The following is a 13726-nucleotide window of genomic DNA, read 5'->3' on the forward strand; positions in this document are numbered from 1 at the left end:
TACTCCACTTGGAAGCTCTGATACGTTTAAAGTTGTTTGTGGCCACTAAGCAAATATTTATCTTAGCCAGAAAGAAAATTAGGGAGATTATCATGTGGAACTTTCCCTAATTTCTACAGAAGCCCTTTCAGCAATATGCTGTAGGCAACAAAGGAATTACATACAATATTTATTTATTTATAAATTGTCCTTTTCCTTTTTTAGTTACTTACCAGAATACAGAAAATTAAGCTACAGAGAGATGCTTAAGTACCTAAGTAGAAACAAAAAATGCAGGTAAAAGATGAAAAAAATAAAAGGAAATGAAAGATTGATTATTAGGAAACAACCACCAAAGCTAAGAAAAGTGCAGACTTCATGAGACTGGAGTATGTTAAATTATCCTAAGACTCATCACTGAAAGACAGAAAAATTGGTTGAATAAAGGACGCCTTCCCAGAAAAGATCAAAGAGTTGGCAGGGATGGAGGGGGATGCATAAGGAGAGACAGCTGGTATATGTTGCCAAATGTTACTGAAGTCAGATGAGATACAACAACTTACATTATAATTAAGGATCTGGCTGTGCAAATCCTAATAGGCAGGAGGTGATAATGGACTGAAACAACTGGATCATGTTATATTCTTAACATGGAGAGAGAATCTCAAATATACTTTGTTTTATAATACCCATAGCTTTCTCTTTAGTTAGCTGGCATATCCTGAGTACTCAGATATGTCACAATATATTTTTTCTTTCCATAATTGTCTTATCTTCTAAAACTATTTTACTTATATCCCTCTGAGCTATGCCATCATCATGTTCAGACACACCTTTTTCCAACACTCTCCCAGTCAGGTGACAATGGAGACATTCCTGGGTCTTCCAGCTTGCTAAGGCTTCAGAGTTGGGGGCTGCATTTTGAATGGTTTTTGGCTGTTGGATTTGGTGTTTTGGTTTGGTAGGTTTTTTTGTTTTGTTTTTAAAACTTAGGTAAGTAAGTAATTTAAAAAATAGAGCATTTTGACCACAGCCTTACGGTGCATTTAATCAAACTGTTGGACACGCAGTCTGCCATTTAACATATTTCTCTGTGAAAGTTCTTAATATTCACCACGTTCATCCTCCCTAAAAGACATTAACTCTAATAGCCAGAGAAATGAGTCCCTGGAAATACTCTCTTTTTTTCTGCCCCCTCTTCTTATAGAATCCATTCAACGAGCACATTTCAAAGGGTCTAACAAGCTCCGTTCCTGCAGCACCAGCCCCATCTGCTGCCCCGCGCCGGGACAGCAGCGGCAGCAGCCCCCGCTCCGGCCAAACATCATCCCCGCGTTTTTGTGCGGCAAAGCTCTCAATAACCTCGTGTTTAGACTTCAGCCGAGACCTTTCCTCCAGCCGTGTGTTACCCGTACCCGCAGTCTGGTCAAACAGACTGATCCGGCAATGTGCTCTGCTAAGCTCTTGCTGGTGTCACAGGTTAGTAATATTTACGTGACATTTTCCAGTAGAGCAGTTCTAAAATCTTGACTTTCTCAGCATTAGTGAAAAAGAATAAAACCAACAGAAGAAAAAACTTTGATATGATTATGATCATGTGCAGCCATTAATGTAAACACTAAAGGTTGATCAACACAAGTTGATATATCACAAGTTGATCCCCAGCAACACACCCAGCAACTCTGTCAGAGCATCTCCAGAGGCTGGGAGAGTTGAGGTATGTGTGTGGCAGCAGACCAGGACAGCATATTAAGAAGAGTGTAGCTGTATTTCCTGGAATAATATTTCTAAATTGTATCTTTAGAGAAAATTACTACCTCATCTTCCTAAGATCATGTTCTGTCTAGCTGCCACAGTAATTTAATTTACAACCAATTAAGATATGTAGTCAATTTCACGTGTATATACACATACTTGCTTGAATTTGAGGCAAGTGTCTGGGCTATTTTAAGAGGTTTTTTTTCTCTCTTCAGCACTGCCTAACAGAAGACACTCCGATGTCTTGCAGAGCAGCAGTGGCCCACAAGACCAGAGCCTGAGAAATAGCCCCTCAGAAAGAGCTGCAGGGGCCCTTCATTTATCAAATTTTTCATTCATTTGACATGGGCTGATACTTGCTCTTGGCTTTGCTCTTTGTGTTTTGTTTCTTATTTAACTTGTGATTACGACATCAGTAATAGATTACTTTATGTTTAAAAACATAAACCCATGTCTTGCACACAGGTAATAAAACCACTGTTTTGCTAGTGTGGTGTGTTTCTCAAACTAGTTGGGTTCATTTTAGCAATGTACTTTATCAAAGCTGTATTTTCCCTGCAGCAAAACAAACTGTCAGCTGTTGCAGAGGAATAATTATTTTTCATGTTAAAATGGTGGCTATATGACAGTTCATTGTATCCATTAAACAGCTACCTATTCAGGCTGAAATCAGAACTACTCTCAGAGTATCCAGCTTGCTATTGAAATGATTTAAACAGGTCGAGTGTAACACTGTAAATATGATCAAGGCAAAAAGCCAGTCAATAAAACTGTCAGTTTTACCCTAATAAAGCAGGAAGGCCTTTGCTATTTCTCTGTAGCAGACAGTTTATTGTCCAACTGTATTCAATGGCTTCAGGACATCTGGCCACTTAACCAATGTGTCTGAAGTCCAGAATGCCAAAGAAGCCATAAGGGAAATAATCAGTGGTCTGATTCTCTTTTGTACTAAACATCTTGCATACAGCTCTGACAGACTGCATGGTTTTGGTGTAAAATGCATGAGATTTTAACATTCCTGGGAGCTGCTGAAACGTGACAGAGTCTTGATGGAAAGAAAAAATCACATCTGAAGAACCATGTATTTGCTAGGCCAGGTCATACTGTTTTTATGATGGGGCATAAGCCTGGGAAATGCAGGAGTGCAGTGATTCCAGCTAGGATGTAGAAGAGCCTTGTCTTACAGCTAAAACAAGTACCTGCTTTATGTGAGTGCTTTCCCACTTCTTTCCACCAGTAGTCAAAGCTAAACTAATCTGACTGGAGACCCTGGTCCCAGTACAGAGGCACCATGGAAGTCCCTGCCCTTCCACCAGCAGGGAGGAGAGCCTGCTGGCCAACACCAGTTCCCTGTGCCTGCCTTAAGCCATAGTTAGACACATCAAGAGCATCAGTGATCTTCTCTGGGAAGCATACACAACAGTCTCAGCTAAGAAAGGGTGGCTGTCAACTGTTCTACTTTATAATGAGGTTTACCTGTTTACCTCTAACCTATTTCAGAGCCAGAAAGGCTCAAGACTACACCAAAATAGTGTGGTCAATGCTCGATATTCCCTGTGTGTCAGGCTATGACATCGCTTGCTATAGTTACTCAACAAGCAGCTCCTGCCCACACTGAAGCAGCCACTGAGTTACAAAACTAACCCAACAAGCTGCTTCACCCTACAAACTCTCCCATAAGGCATCAGGTAGTCAAGTGCACATAGAAATCCCCCTGCTTTAGGACACATCAAACTCTCACTTTCCTTGCTACTTATTGGGGCTTCAAAAGACTTGACACCTGGATTTTCTGGCTTATACAACAAAGTTAAAGTCCAATATAATAATATGAGCTGTAAGGCTTATTTCCTTCAGGGAGCAATCGAAACATGTATTCTTCTTCAGCTGCAAGTGCACAGTTTTGATATGACACCAGGTACAGAAACTGCTGTTGTAGCCCACAGGAAGCTGATGTTAGAGTAGACTGTGAGACCATGTTGGTGGGCAATGCTGGTATATTTGTGTATTTTCACTTCTGAAACTGATCCCACATCAGCTGTGGAAAGCAATTATTCCTTGATGATACCAGCCCTTACCAACTTTTTTTTAGGAGGCATTGCTCCTCCCTGTCTTAGGAGGCTAAAGCAGGGATCTGTGCAATCTCACAAGAAGAGCTGTGATGGATTTAGAAAGCCAAGAGGCTTAGGTGATCTTCCCACACCTGTGCACTCAGAGAATCAGGAACAGGGATGCTAGACTAAGACAAGCACTGAATTTGCTGGAGAATTTGTGGGAGGTGGTTACCAGGTATTTGTTTAATTACTGGAATAAGTTGTCACACAATCCCCAGGCACCCCAATACTATGAAGATTTCCAAGGTACAGGATGAAAGCATTAACACATTATACAGAAGAGGAAAATAAGAGAAGGGCACAGCAAATCAGGGTAAAAAAAAGGAACAAATCCCAAATATCCCTCTTCTCCAAGTGAATTCCTCTTCTACTAATACACAGAACAGTGCTTTGTCACCTACCATTTTGTTTGTGCTTGTTCAGTTGTGGAGAAATTTGTCTGATGAAATGAAACATCACCTCCCAGAAATGAGGCAGCTGCTAAGTGAGAGTAGTGGCTTCACACAGTCATCAAGGCAAGTGCCTTAGGACTGAACTGTTCAACCTGCAGTGGAAAACAATTTTGCTTTTTTTCTTTCCACTGGGCATAAGTGTTCCCTGTCTCTCTATTGTGCTAGTGAAAGCAAATTTCACTGGAAACTGAGCCAATTTACAAATATTTTGACATAACGAGACAGTTGCTCAGGAAAAAAAAATGATTAAATGTATGCAGATAAAATATAGTGTCATGTGAACAGCTGCTGGAAAGACTTTGTTTTATTTAAGCTTTTTAGAGGCTATGTAGATGTCCCTGTAAAATGGAAACAAAGCAAACATTATTCCTGTTGGTAATAAATTAAAGAAAAACCTCAGATGATTAATTCTCAAAAATGTGCATCCTTGACTTTTTTTTTTTTTTTTTTTTTTAAATCTTTCTGGCAGGAAGATACATACACAAAATTATACCAACACTGCTCCTGAATACACTACATGTCTCATTCTATAGTTCTCATTAGCAACTCCCTTTGAGGCTGTTTCAATTTCTGACTGGAACAGGTCATTATGTGTGGGCCTCAATCCATCACTTTTGAAATATCCTGCAAAGAGATTGCCATTAGAAGCCAGTGCAGCAGAACCAACTATCTGCCACCTAAAGCATGACTTGTATCTTTTTATCACTTTCTTTTTTTTCTTTTCTTTTTTTGTTTCCTATACCTAACATTATATTACCTATCTGTATGGTTACTTTTCTGTAGGGGCAAAGATCATGCTGTGCTGTACCTACATTTTCTGCACCAATTACTGTTATTTTAAGACCGTATAGATATGTCTGCAAATAAACATTAGCTGAAAGTTCCTGATGTTTTCCCCTGACACTGTCATTGGAACACTATGACCATAAACCATCCGGCCTATAGCAGTGATTAATTGATTTTGTTTCAAATTCTGGACACCTGGTGCAGTGAAACACTCAAAGTGTTTCAAATTCCAGGATCAGTCTGTAAGCAAAGGGCAACAAATTTCAGATGCAACTATTGCACTGAGTGACATGAACAGACAAACTGCTTCACCATAAATGCCAGCACTACTATAACCCCACTTACCCAGGCTCTGTATGGAGTAATCACAATCTGCACAAAGCTGTGATGCTTACTGCATCTACACAGATACATTTTCTCACAATTAAAGATCTTGAGATACATATTTTGACACCCAAATTCACATACTCAATCCAACACTACAAAACAAAACACCACTGGAGTAAAAATAAGTCAATGTGCACTGTTCTCTGAGAGTTCAAATCACCTTTTCATACAGTAAGACTGCAATACATAGGTAAAAGTATGCTAGTTCAGCTGGATGACTACTTAAACAGAAAATGGAAGTGCAGGGTGCTCGGATAAAAACCATTAAGCAGACCTGCACAGTCAGACCCAAGTTGCCTGTGAGCTCCCCCCAGCATGACACGGTCCATTGAATGGGAGAGCAAGCTCAGCACGTTTGCTGACTCCTGCTCAGCCCCAGCAAGAGCGGGGCAGATGATGTCCTAGGGCCTCACAGTGCCAAACCAGCTTCAGTTCTTCAGACAAGCAGTACCTTAGGATGCCTTTACTCTTAAACACAAGAAGCCACAAGGTACCCAGCATGAGGTCATAAAAAATTTAGGGGCGAAGGGGATACACTCAGACAGAGGAAAACTTTGCAAGGATAACATTGCTGCTTGGAATAGTACAGAGAGCTTTTAAAGAGTGAACCACCCCATGACAAAAAAGCTGATAATGAAAATAATCTATAAATGCCCTATTCAAGTGTACAAGATGTCTCTTATTGCTTGCTGCTCTGCAAGCACTTCTCTTGTCAAATTCTACTTTGTGACAGATGAAAAAAAAATATCCACAGTGTTTCATTATGATAGGGCACAGCTACTTTAAAACTGCTGATGAATAAGGGGACCTTGAACACAGCTATGACAATGCAACACTTGTTGTTTGCCACATTAGAAAACAACACAAAACCACTTCATTCAGGGACTTCTGTTCATCAAATCCTTTACAAAACAAACAAACAAAAAAACCAACAAAAACCCCAGCAACAAAAAGAAACCTAACAAAAAACCCACAAAAACCAAAACAAAAAAACCCCAAAACACAGAGCAAAAGACTGGGGTGAGAAATATCATGTGGAATGATATTCTCAACACCAGTGCCAGCCTACTGGGGAGCTGCTGCTCATGGACTGGTGTGTGCCAGCTTACAACAATGCACAGGTCAGGGAACAGGTTACTATTCAGCCCATATTTTCTTTTACCTTTAAATTTTGGTGAGCAAGTAAACCTGTTCATAGGGTTGACCTTCAACAGTTGGATGATCTCTTGGTATTATTTATCTTTTGAAATTGTGGTGGTTTATAACACAATCCATTTTGCAGTTCCTGCCCCCAGATTAAGAAGCTTTTTTTGGATGAGGGTCAAAAGACAGAAAACAACCCTACGTATTCACACAGGATAGCAAGAAAACATGCCACACCACAGCAAGGAGAACAAAGGCAACAATGACTACCTATGTACCTGGGACCTGGGATGCTGTCACCACTCCAGCAGTTATGGGAATCCCTGGAGCACGGACAGGGCACTGGAGTGCTCAGAGCAGTTAGCCTGTGAACCACAAACCAGAGTTCACTATCTTCCCTTAAGAGGAAAATACTACAGTTTCAAACCTTACAGCAACAGTTTCAAATTAATTTTATAAGAAAGCTTGCTGAGCCATAGAAAACTTTTTTGCATTGCTTTGTTTAGAAATGCTAGGCAGGTGCATTTACCACAAAATTTCTTCATAATAAAATGTACTATGACTTTATGAAGAATCTTATACCACTGCTAATTAAGATGAATAGTTTCAAGAGATTCTGAAAGAAATAACACCTATAGTCATAAAATTTGATGACAACATCTGATGTGTTAGAGAGAAAAGTGATTACTCTAATGCACGATAATGCTTGATACATAGTCCCTTGGCTTTCCCCTGCTGTGTTTTGCATAACCTATGAAGTCAACAAAGCACAGATAAAGACATAAATCAAAGGTAGGACTCACATAACTTATATTTCAATATAGAGGAATTAAAATAGATAATGGCTCCCAGACAGTGATGAAAAAAATAAAATGTTTCTTGTAGTATTTCAGCCTTGACCCCATTAGAGCTTCATTATACTGCAGATCCATCCTCTCTCTAATTAATCCATACATTAACTTAAAACTCACCTGACTTCAACTTACGATTTGCATCTACAGCATAAAATCTTGGTACTGTAATATGGCAGTTGGATATAGAAAAAGTTGCATTCTTAAACTGAATACTTCAAGAGCAAAAGGCATTCTAGGGAATTTGCAAATGTCTTTGTGCAGCATATCCAGTACCCTGCAGGCTGCTGCTGGGTTTTGGTAGGTCATGTCAGTGGAGCAGAATTTTTCACATCTCTCCTCCTGTCATTGTCCCTGGTTACTAAGAGTTTTGGAAATTATTTCAACCATCTCTCCCTTCTCCCAACTCTGCAGGAGACTTTATACAATCCCTTCTTTTTTCTTTTTTTTTTTTTTTACAAAGACCATGCTGCTACCAGTTCTAATTTTATTCAGAAGAGTTTTCATGAAGGATGGGTGCTTCCCATCCTTCTCAAACACATTGTGTTTTTTGCTTTCACTCTGCAGCTGTGCTCACTCCAGCATGGTGCCTTCTCAGCTTTGTAATGATTACAGCGAAGGAACAATTACAACATACCTGAATTGTCACATTATTTTGTTATAAATTACCTACAAATACTGATTTCTGTAATAAGCATACATGCAAGGCACATATCAAAACACCGTACCACAGCTGGGATGGTGACATTTGTTATGAGAACCAGAGAAACGAGATGAATTGTTTTTTCTTACTTACCTGGCAGGGGAGACACCATGATCAGGCATGTGCTTTTCCTAGGGTGATGCACTGTTTTCTGCCCTCAGGAGTATTGAGTGAGCTGGCAGAGGAACAGGCCAAGCCTCCCTCCATCATTTACCAACAGTCTTGGTTAACAGGGGAAGTCCCAGATGACTGGAGGTCTGCCAGCACAACAAGAAGGGTAGGAAGGAGGATCTGACCTGGATACCTGAAAAAATTGTGGAGAGGTTCATCTTGAGTGCCTTCAAATGGCAAGTGCAGGATAGCCAGGGGATCAGGCCCAGCCAGCATGGGTTCAGGAAAGGCAGGACCTGCTTGACCAACCTGGTCTCCTTCTGTGACCAGGTGACCTACCTAGTGGATGAGGGAAAGACAGTGGATATTGTCCAACTGGACTTCAATTTAGCCTTTGACGCCTCCTCCCACAGCATCCTCCTTGAGAAGCTGGCAGCTAGACAGAAAAGAAGCAGAACAATGACATATTAATACTGTTACATACTTTGTGTGAGTATAAATATCTTCATAAAATACAAAACAAAATCCTCCCCATAAACAGATTCTGTTTTGGTTTTTTTAATCTGTTGAACTGTGGGAGGAAAAAAAAGAAAAATAAACCAGCTGGCAAATAACCTGTTTGAAAAACATTTCATTCCTGGTATAAACTGCCTGATGAATGTTTGAGAACCTCTACCTTTTACTAGATAATTGCATTTTCCACAAGTCTGAATGGTTGTCCTTAACCTTCTCCTTGGAATGAAGCAGCGAAGTGACCTCGTTGAAAATTTCTTTCCATGCACTGTTTTCATCTGCATCCTTCTAAATTCATCTCCCTCATTTGTGAAGAAACAAAGAAACTGAAGAACTTCTTAAATGTGTAGGTAAAATGCAGAATGCTACTGGTTTACTAACACAACACACCAGCAGGGATCACATGGTGTGGTCCTTTGTCTCTGTGTACATACAGATTTGCTTTGGTGACAGCAATAGCACATTGCCAAAGCTGCAGTGGCACAAATGTCTTTTGGACAGAAAGAAAACACTTTCCTTATGAGAGACCTTGACAACACTGCCCAGAAGCCCACAGCTTTGAGTACCATGAGAAACAGCTTGCTGCTTCTTTGTACAACAAAAATATTCATGTGTACCAGCTGCTGATAAGCATTTGCCAAAGAGTCAGCTTTGCTATTTGTGCAAGATGCTGTAAGTGCCACAGTAAACAGCACAAGGGCCTTTATGAGCTGACTCTTGCTAATTACAGCTGAATATATAAAAGTCATCGTTGTGTTTAAACATGTAATTTCTGATACAGAATCCTGAACTTAGTTATACATTTTGTTTCTCCTGTGCTCAGCACAACAGCATTATGGACTTTAACTAGTTAACTGTAAAACACCTATATGTGCATCCATGGCTTAATGACAGGGTTCTGCTGAGCATATTCCACATTGTCTGACTGGGGCACAGCAGAGATTGTTCAAAATGTGCTCTCCCACTCAGAGATAAAAACTAAAACCTGGTTTCAGTAAATACTTGTACTGTGTTATACCAGATGAGTATTTCACATGTTCTATGTCAGGCAAATGAAATGCTCCAGGGTGTTAGCTTCATGGACATTTTGCTGTTCTATAAAGGTCCATCCAGCTCTCACCATATCTACCATTATCACTAAAATAATTTGGAAAATTTAACATTAAAAAGGGCTCAGCAACACAGTCACGGTCTCCATCATTCTGCCTAAGTTTGTCAGCTATGGTAGCACTTAATGGAATAAAGCTGAGCGTGGGTGGATGCTCTTCCTTTGCCATGTGTCCTGGCATGTGCTGATTAGGAGGTATCCACAGGATCTCAGGACTGTTTGACTTGGTGATCTTAGAGGTCTTTTCCAACCATGACAATTCTGTGATTCTGTGATACAATAGCCTGCTGGAGTGCTCACATCTAACTACCTGAAAAGTAGTAGGTATTAGTCCAAACCTCACCTAATTATAAGGTGTTCTATCTTGTGCATTCTTACTGAGAAAAATAGACACTTGCCAGGCTTCATAAAGGTAACCCTCCACACATCTGTAACTGCAAACATGCCACAGGAGGGAAGCAGCAAGCCCTGTTGTTGGTGTAGAGAGGAAAGTCCCATATTCCAGACCTCACTATGCAAACTTATTTTTGATTCAGAATCCTTTACCCGATAGGTAAGCAAGAGCAGAGCAGCAAACGAGAAAGAGCTTACATGTAGCAAGAAATAGTGGACAAGGCCTCTGTCCTCAACATTGACATCAGAATCTAACTGCCCAGAGTTCAGCAACATTCAGCTCTAGGGTCTTCTTCAAGGCCAAATCTGGGAAAGAGACAGATTGAAAGATCTCTTTATATGTCTGTCCATTGCACAGAAAATTCTCTTCCAACATACCATGTGAAATGTTTTGAATTTTAGTAATCTGCCAATCAGATCTAGTGGACATGGAAGTTAAGAGAAAGCCACCTAGAGGTTTTACTAGGCTTTGGTTTAGGTTATGCGTTTAATTCTTTTTTTTCCCCACAACAGAGAAGTACAGTAAATTATAAAGGTTCTTCATGCTCTGTTCTCCTCCAGGCTGCAGGCAGCATGCACAGAAGTATCTCTCAGTCTTCCATGTTCATCTTTGATGGGGGTTCCACTGAACTCTCTCAGTTGATACTGCTCAGAAGGATTTAATGACTGGTGTTGAAGCCTGATAGCACTTAAAAATGGCATTTATGTAAGGAATTTAAATATCATTTATGTAAGGAATTTACGCTAAAATGGTTTTATGGCTTGCATGAGAATGTAGAAGCAATAATAACAGTAAACCAGACACAATGCCATTTTAAATTCAAACTCTAAGGCAGCAGATATTGCAACTCATATTAGTCAAGACAGGTGAAAATATAAACTTGACTCAATCTCATATCATCTTCACAATTAGAATTCAGAGGAAAAAAATGCCAATTTTTTGTGCTTATCATAAGAAAGATGCTAAAATCAGAAATATGTTGCTGAATATTTTGGTAAGTTTTAGTGAATACTGGAAGAAATCAATACCAGCAGTGTTCCACAATCAAACCCCAACCTTTCCAAACTTATGTGCAATGCCCTGGGGGCCAAGACTCCTGGATGTATGTAATCAAACATTTTAAAAGGCCAAAGACCAAAGGTTTGGTGATTAAATACTCCACTTAGCCCTGGGAGAAGCATTCAACATATGCTGCTTCTGTGGTATTATAGATTCATTTTATTTCATCACATCCATAGCATTTTTTACAAATTGTAAGGAGCATCCCCTAATGTATACAATTGCCAGAGACTGTGAAAATGAGGACTGATATTTGGTGGAAAGAGACAAAGAGACACTGCAAAGACCATTACTGGTTTAAAATGCAGTAGATGGATGACCAATGAAATCACCCGTTCCTAGGCATTTTTCTTCCTCCACTACTGAAATGTCCCATGCCCTTGGATAAGATGCTCAGTAAAAAAAAAAACAAACAAAAAGTTCAGGCAGTTCTTCATGATGGTGCATTAATCAAGGTCTGGGTTTTTGTTTGGGTTTGTTTTTTGTTGCTATAGTGGTGTTTCTTTAAAAGAGATTTGGGCATTACCAGGTTTTTAAAGCAGAGAAAACACAAGTTTCTCTCTGAGTCCCATTTTTAGGGAGGAAGCAGAGCCAGTTCCTTTGTTTTCTTGCTGTCAGAAAGTTTAGTATGATTAAAATATTAAACCAAATTTCAAGTAGTCTTACAAAGCATGTCCAGTCTCATCAGCTCTAGAAACATTGCTCATATCAAATGTATTTAAGAGTCCTTATGCCACTCTTTCCAGCCAGGCTCTCAGTGATCCCTTGTCAGCACCATGGGACATACTCCCCTCCCTGTTCCACATTTTGACCATTTTCAAAACCCTCCCTTGCGTTAAATTCATCTCTACCCAACTGCTCAACCAAATGCTGCCTTCTCTCTCCTGCTCCATCTCATCTGCCACTGTACCCACTCTTTTTTCTGCCTGCTTGGGGCTGTTGCCACAGCTGTTCATACAGCCAAGGAGCAGTGCCACTGAATTTTGCAGGAGCAAGTGCAGCCCCTTGCTTTAAGAGACCCTCTACATTATTTGTTTCAGAGGCAGCCACCTTCACTCTCAGATTTCTAAATGGGAGAGGGGAATCAGGCAAGGAGGCAGGCAGATGCCTGTGTAAAACAGCCCTTTCTCATAAATAAATCTTCCAGATTTTACTTTACAAACTAAATTAATAATGCAACTACTAGATAGAATTCAGAGTAATTTGGAGCAATGCATTACAAAAATAAGGTAATTTTCCCTGTATTATATGAAGATGCTGCCTTAATGTGTCTCACCTGGGTAACTGGAAGCGTATGTTTTTCTTCTTTTTGAAAATATTATATTCTCATAAGTGTAGACTACCATGCTACCTAGTTTTAGCATGTTTTAAGTTCTCTGAACATCTGAGCATCTGCTAGGTACTTCAGGATTTATTCACAAGCTGCCACAATGAGGCAGTAGTAAGTTGTGCTGAATGCAGTACTTACAGCACATACGATGCTGAAGTGCTAATTAATGGTAATTTGATTTGGTCCATTTTGGCCTCTCACAAACAGAGCTCTTCAAAAGCAAGCAGGTCTGGCATATGCTCATCTAAGGAAAATTTTCACCTCTTTCTTTCCCCATCTATTTGCGATATTTTTTAAGACAAAGCATTAATAAACTTTAAATACCTGTGTTTTCTAAAGTAGTAGCTCAGGCCCTTTGCTACTGCAGATTTATTTCTAGAAAAAAAACCCCACAACATTACATATATTTAGCTTAACAGGGATTGTGAAGGGTATTAGAGCACGTCACTGAGTATAGGTCTGTGTGTTGTGTTACAAACTTGTTCAGAAGTTAATAATAATAATAAAATAAAATGAAGAAACACAACTTTTTTTTTTTTTCCTTGAGATAAGGAAAAGCTGCTTCTCAAAGAGAGAGAGTCAGGAAGAGGAAAAGCCAATTTTTCTGCTTTTATCCTCTGCCTTTGGGCCCTGATAACTATACTTGCCTTCCCCCATTTTTACTAGATGAATCAGGCTACAGAAGCAAAACAGCTTAGAGATTAGGTAGGCTTCTCCTTTGAGAAACATGATGCAGTAAACTTTCTTCATAAGGAATATTTTTCTAGTAAGAAGAGCTATATAATTAGGTTCCTAGAAAAAGAGAACTTTGAAGCTACATTCTGCCTCCAAATACTTGTCATTTGACCCAGAAGGCACGAAGTGAAAAATTCTGAACAAATAAATCAAAAAAGCTGACATACTTTTCTTGGTGGTAGAGCTTTCATGTGCTAACAAAAGAATTGATTCCCACTGCTTTTGATACCTGCAGAATGACAGGGCAATGAAAGTATTACTCAGTGATCGACAGGATAGCAGAATGAGGCCAGTGGAGTCACCACT

General features: G+C 39.7%; 1 long non-coding RNA gene across 2 annotated transcripts in view; it reads right to left on the reverse strand.

The window, feature by feature from the left end:
• Nucleotides 1-8458, reverse strand: part of LOC139802069 (uncharacterized) — a 35724-nt gene extending 27266 nt beyond the window's left edge. The window contains exons 1-3 of one of the 2 annotated variants that reach the window (XR_011728473.1): nucleotides 8264-8458; nucleotides 6895-6981; nucleotides 4250-4392 (exon numbers count right to left, since the gene is read on the reverse strand). This is a non-coding gene — a long non-coding RNA (uncharacterized lncRNA). The remainder of the gene's footprint in view (nucleotides 1-4249; nucleotides 4393-6894; nucleotides 6982-8263) is intronic. The other variant, XR_011728474.1, reaches the window with a different exon arrangement.
• Between the last annotated feature and the right edge of the window lie 5268 nt (nucleotides 8459-13726).

Source organism: Heliangelus exortis, chromosome 13 (assembly GCF_036169615.1).
Source record: "Heliangelus exortis chromosome 13, bHelExo1.hap1, whole genome shotgun sequence".
Classification (NCBI taxonomy): domain Eukaryota; kingdom Metazoa; phylum Chordata; class Aves; order Apodiformes; family Trochilidae; genus Heliangelus; species Heliangelus exortis.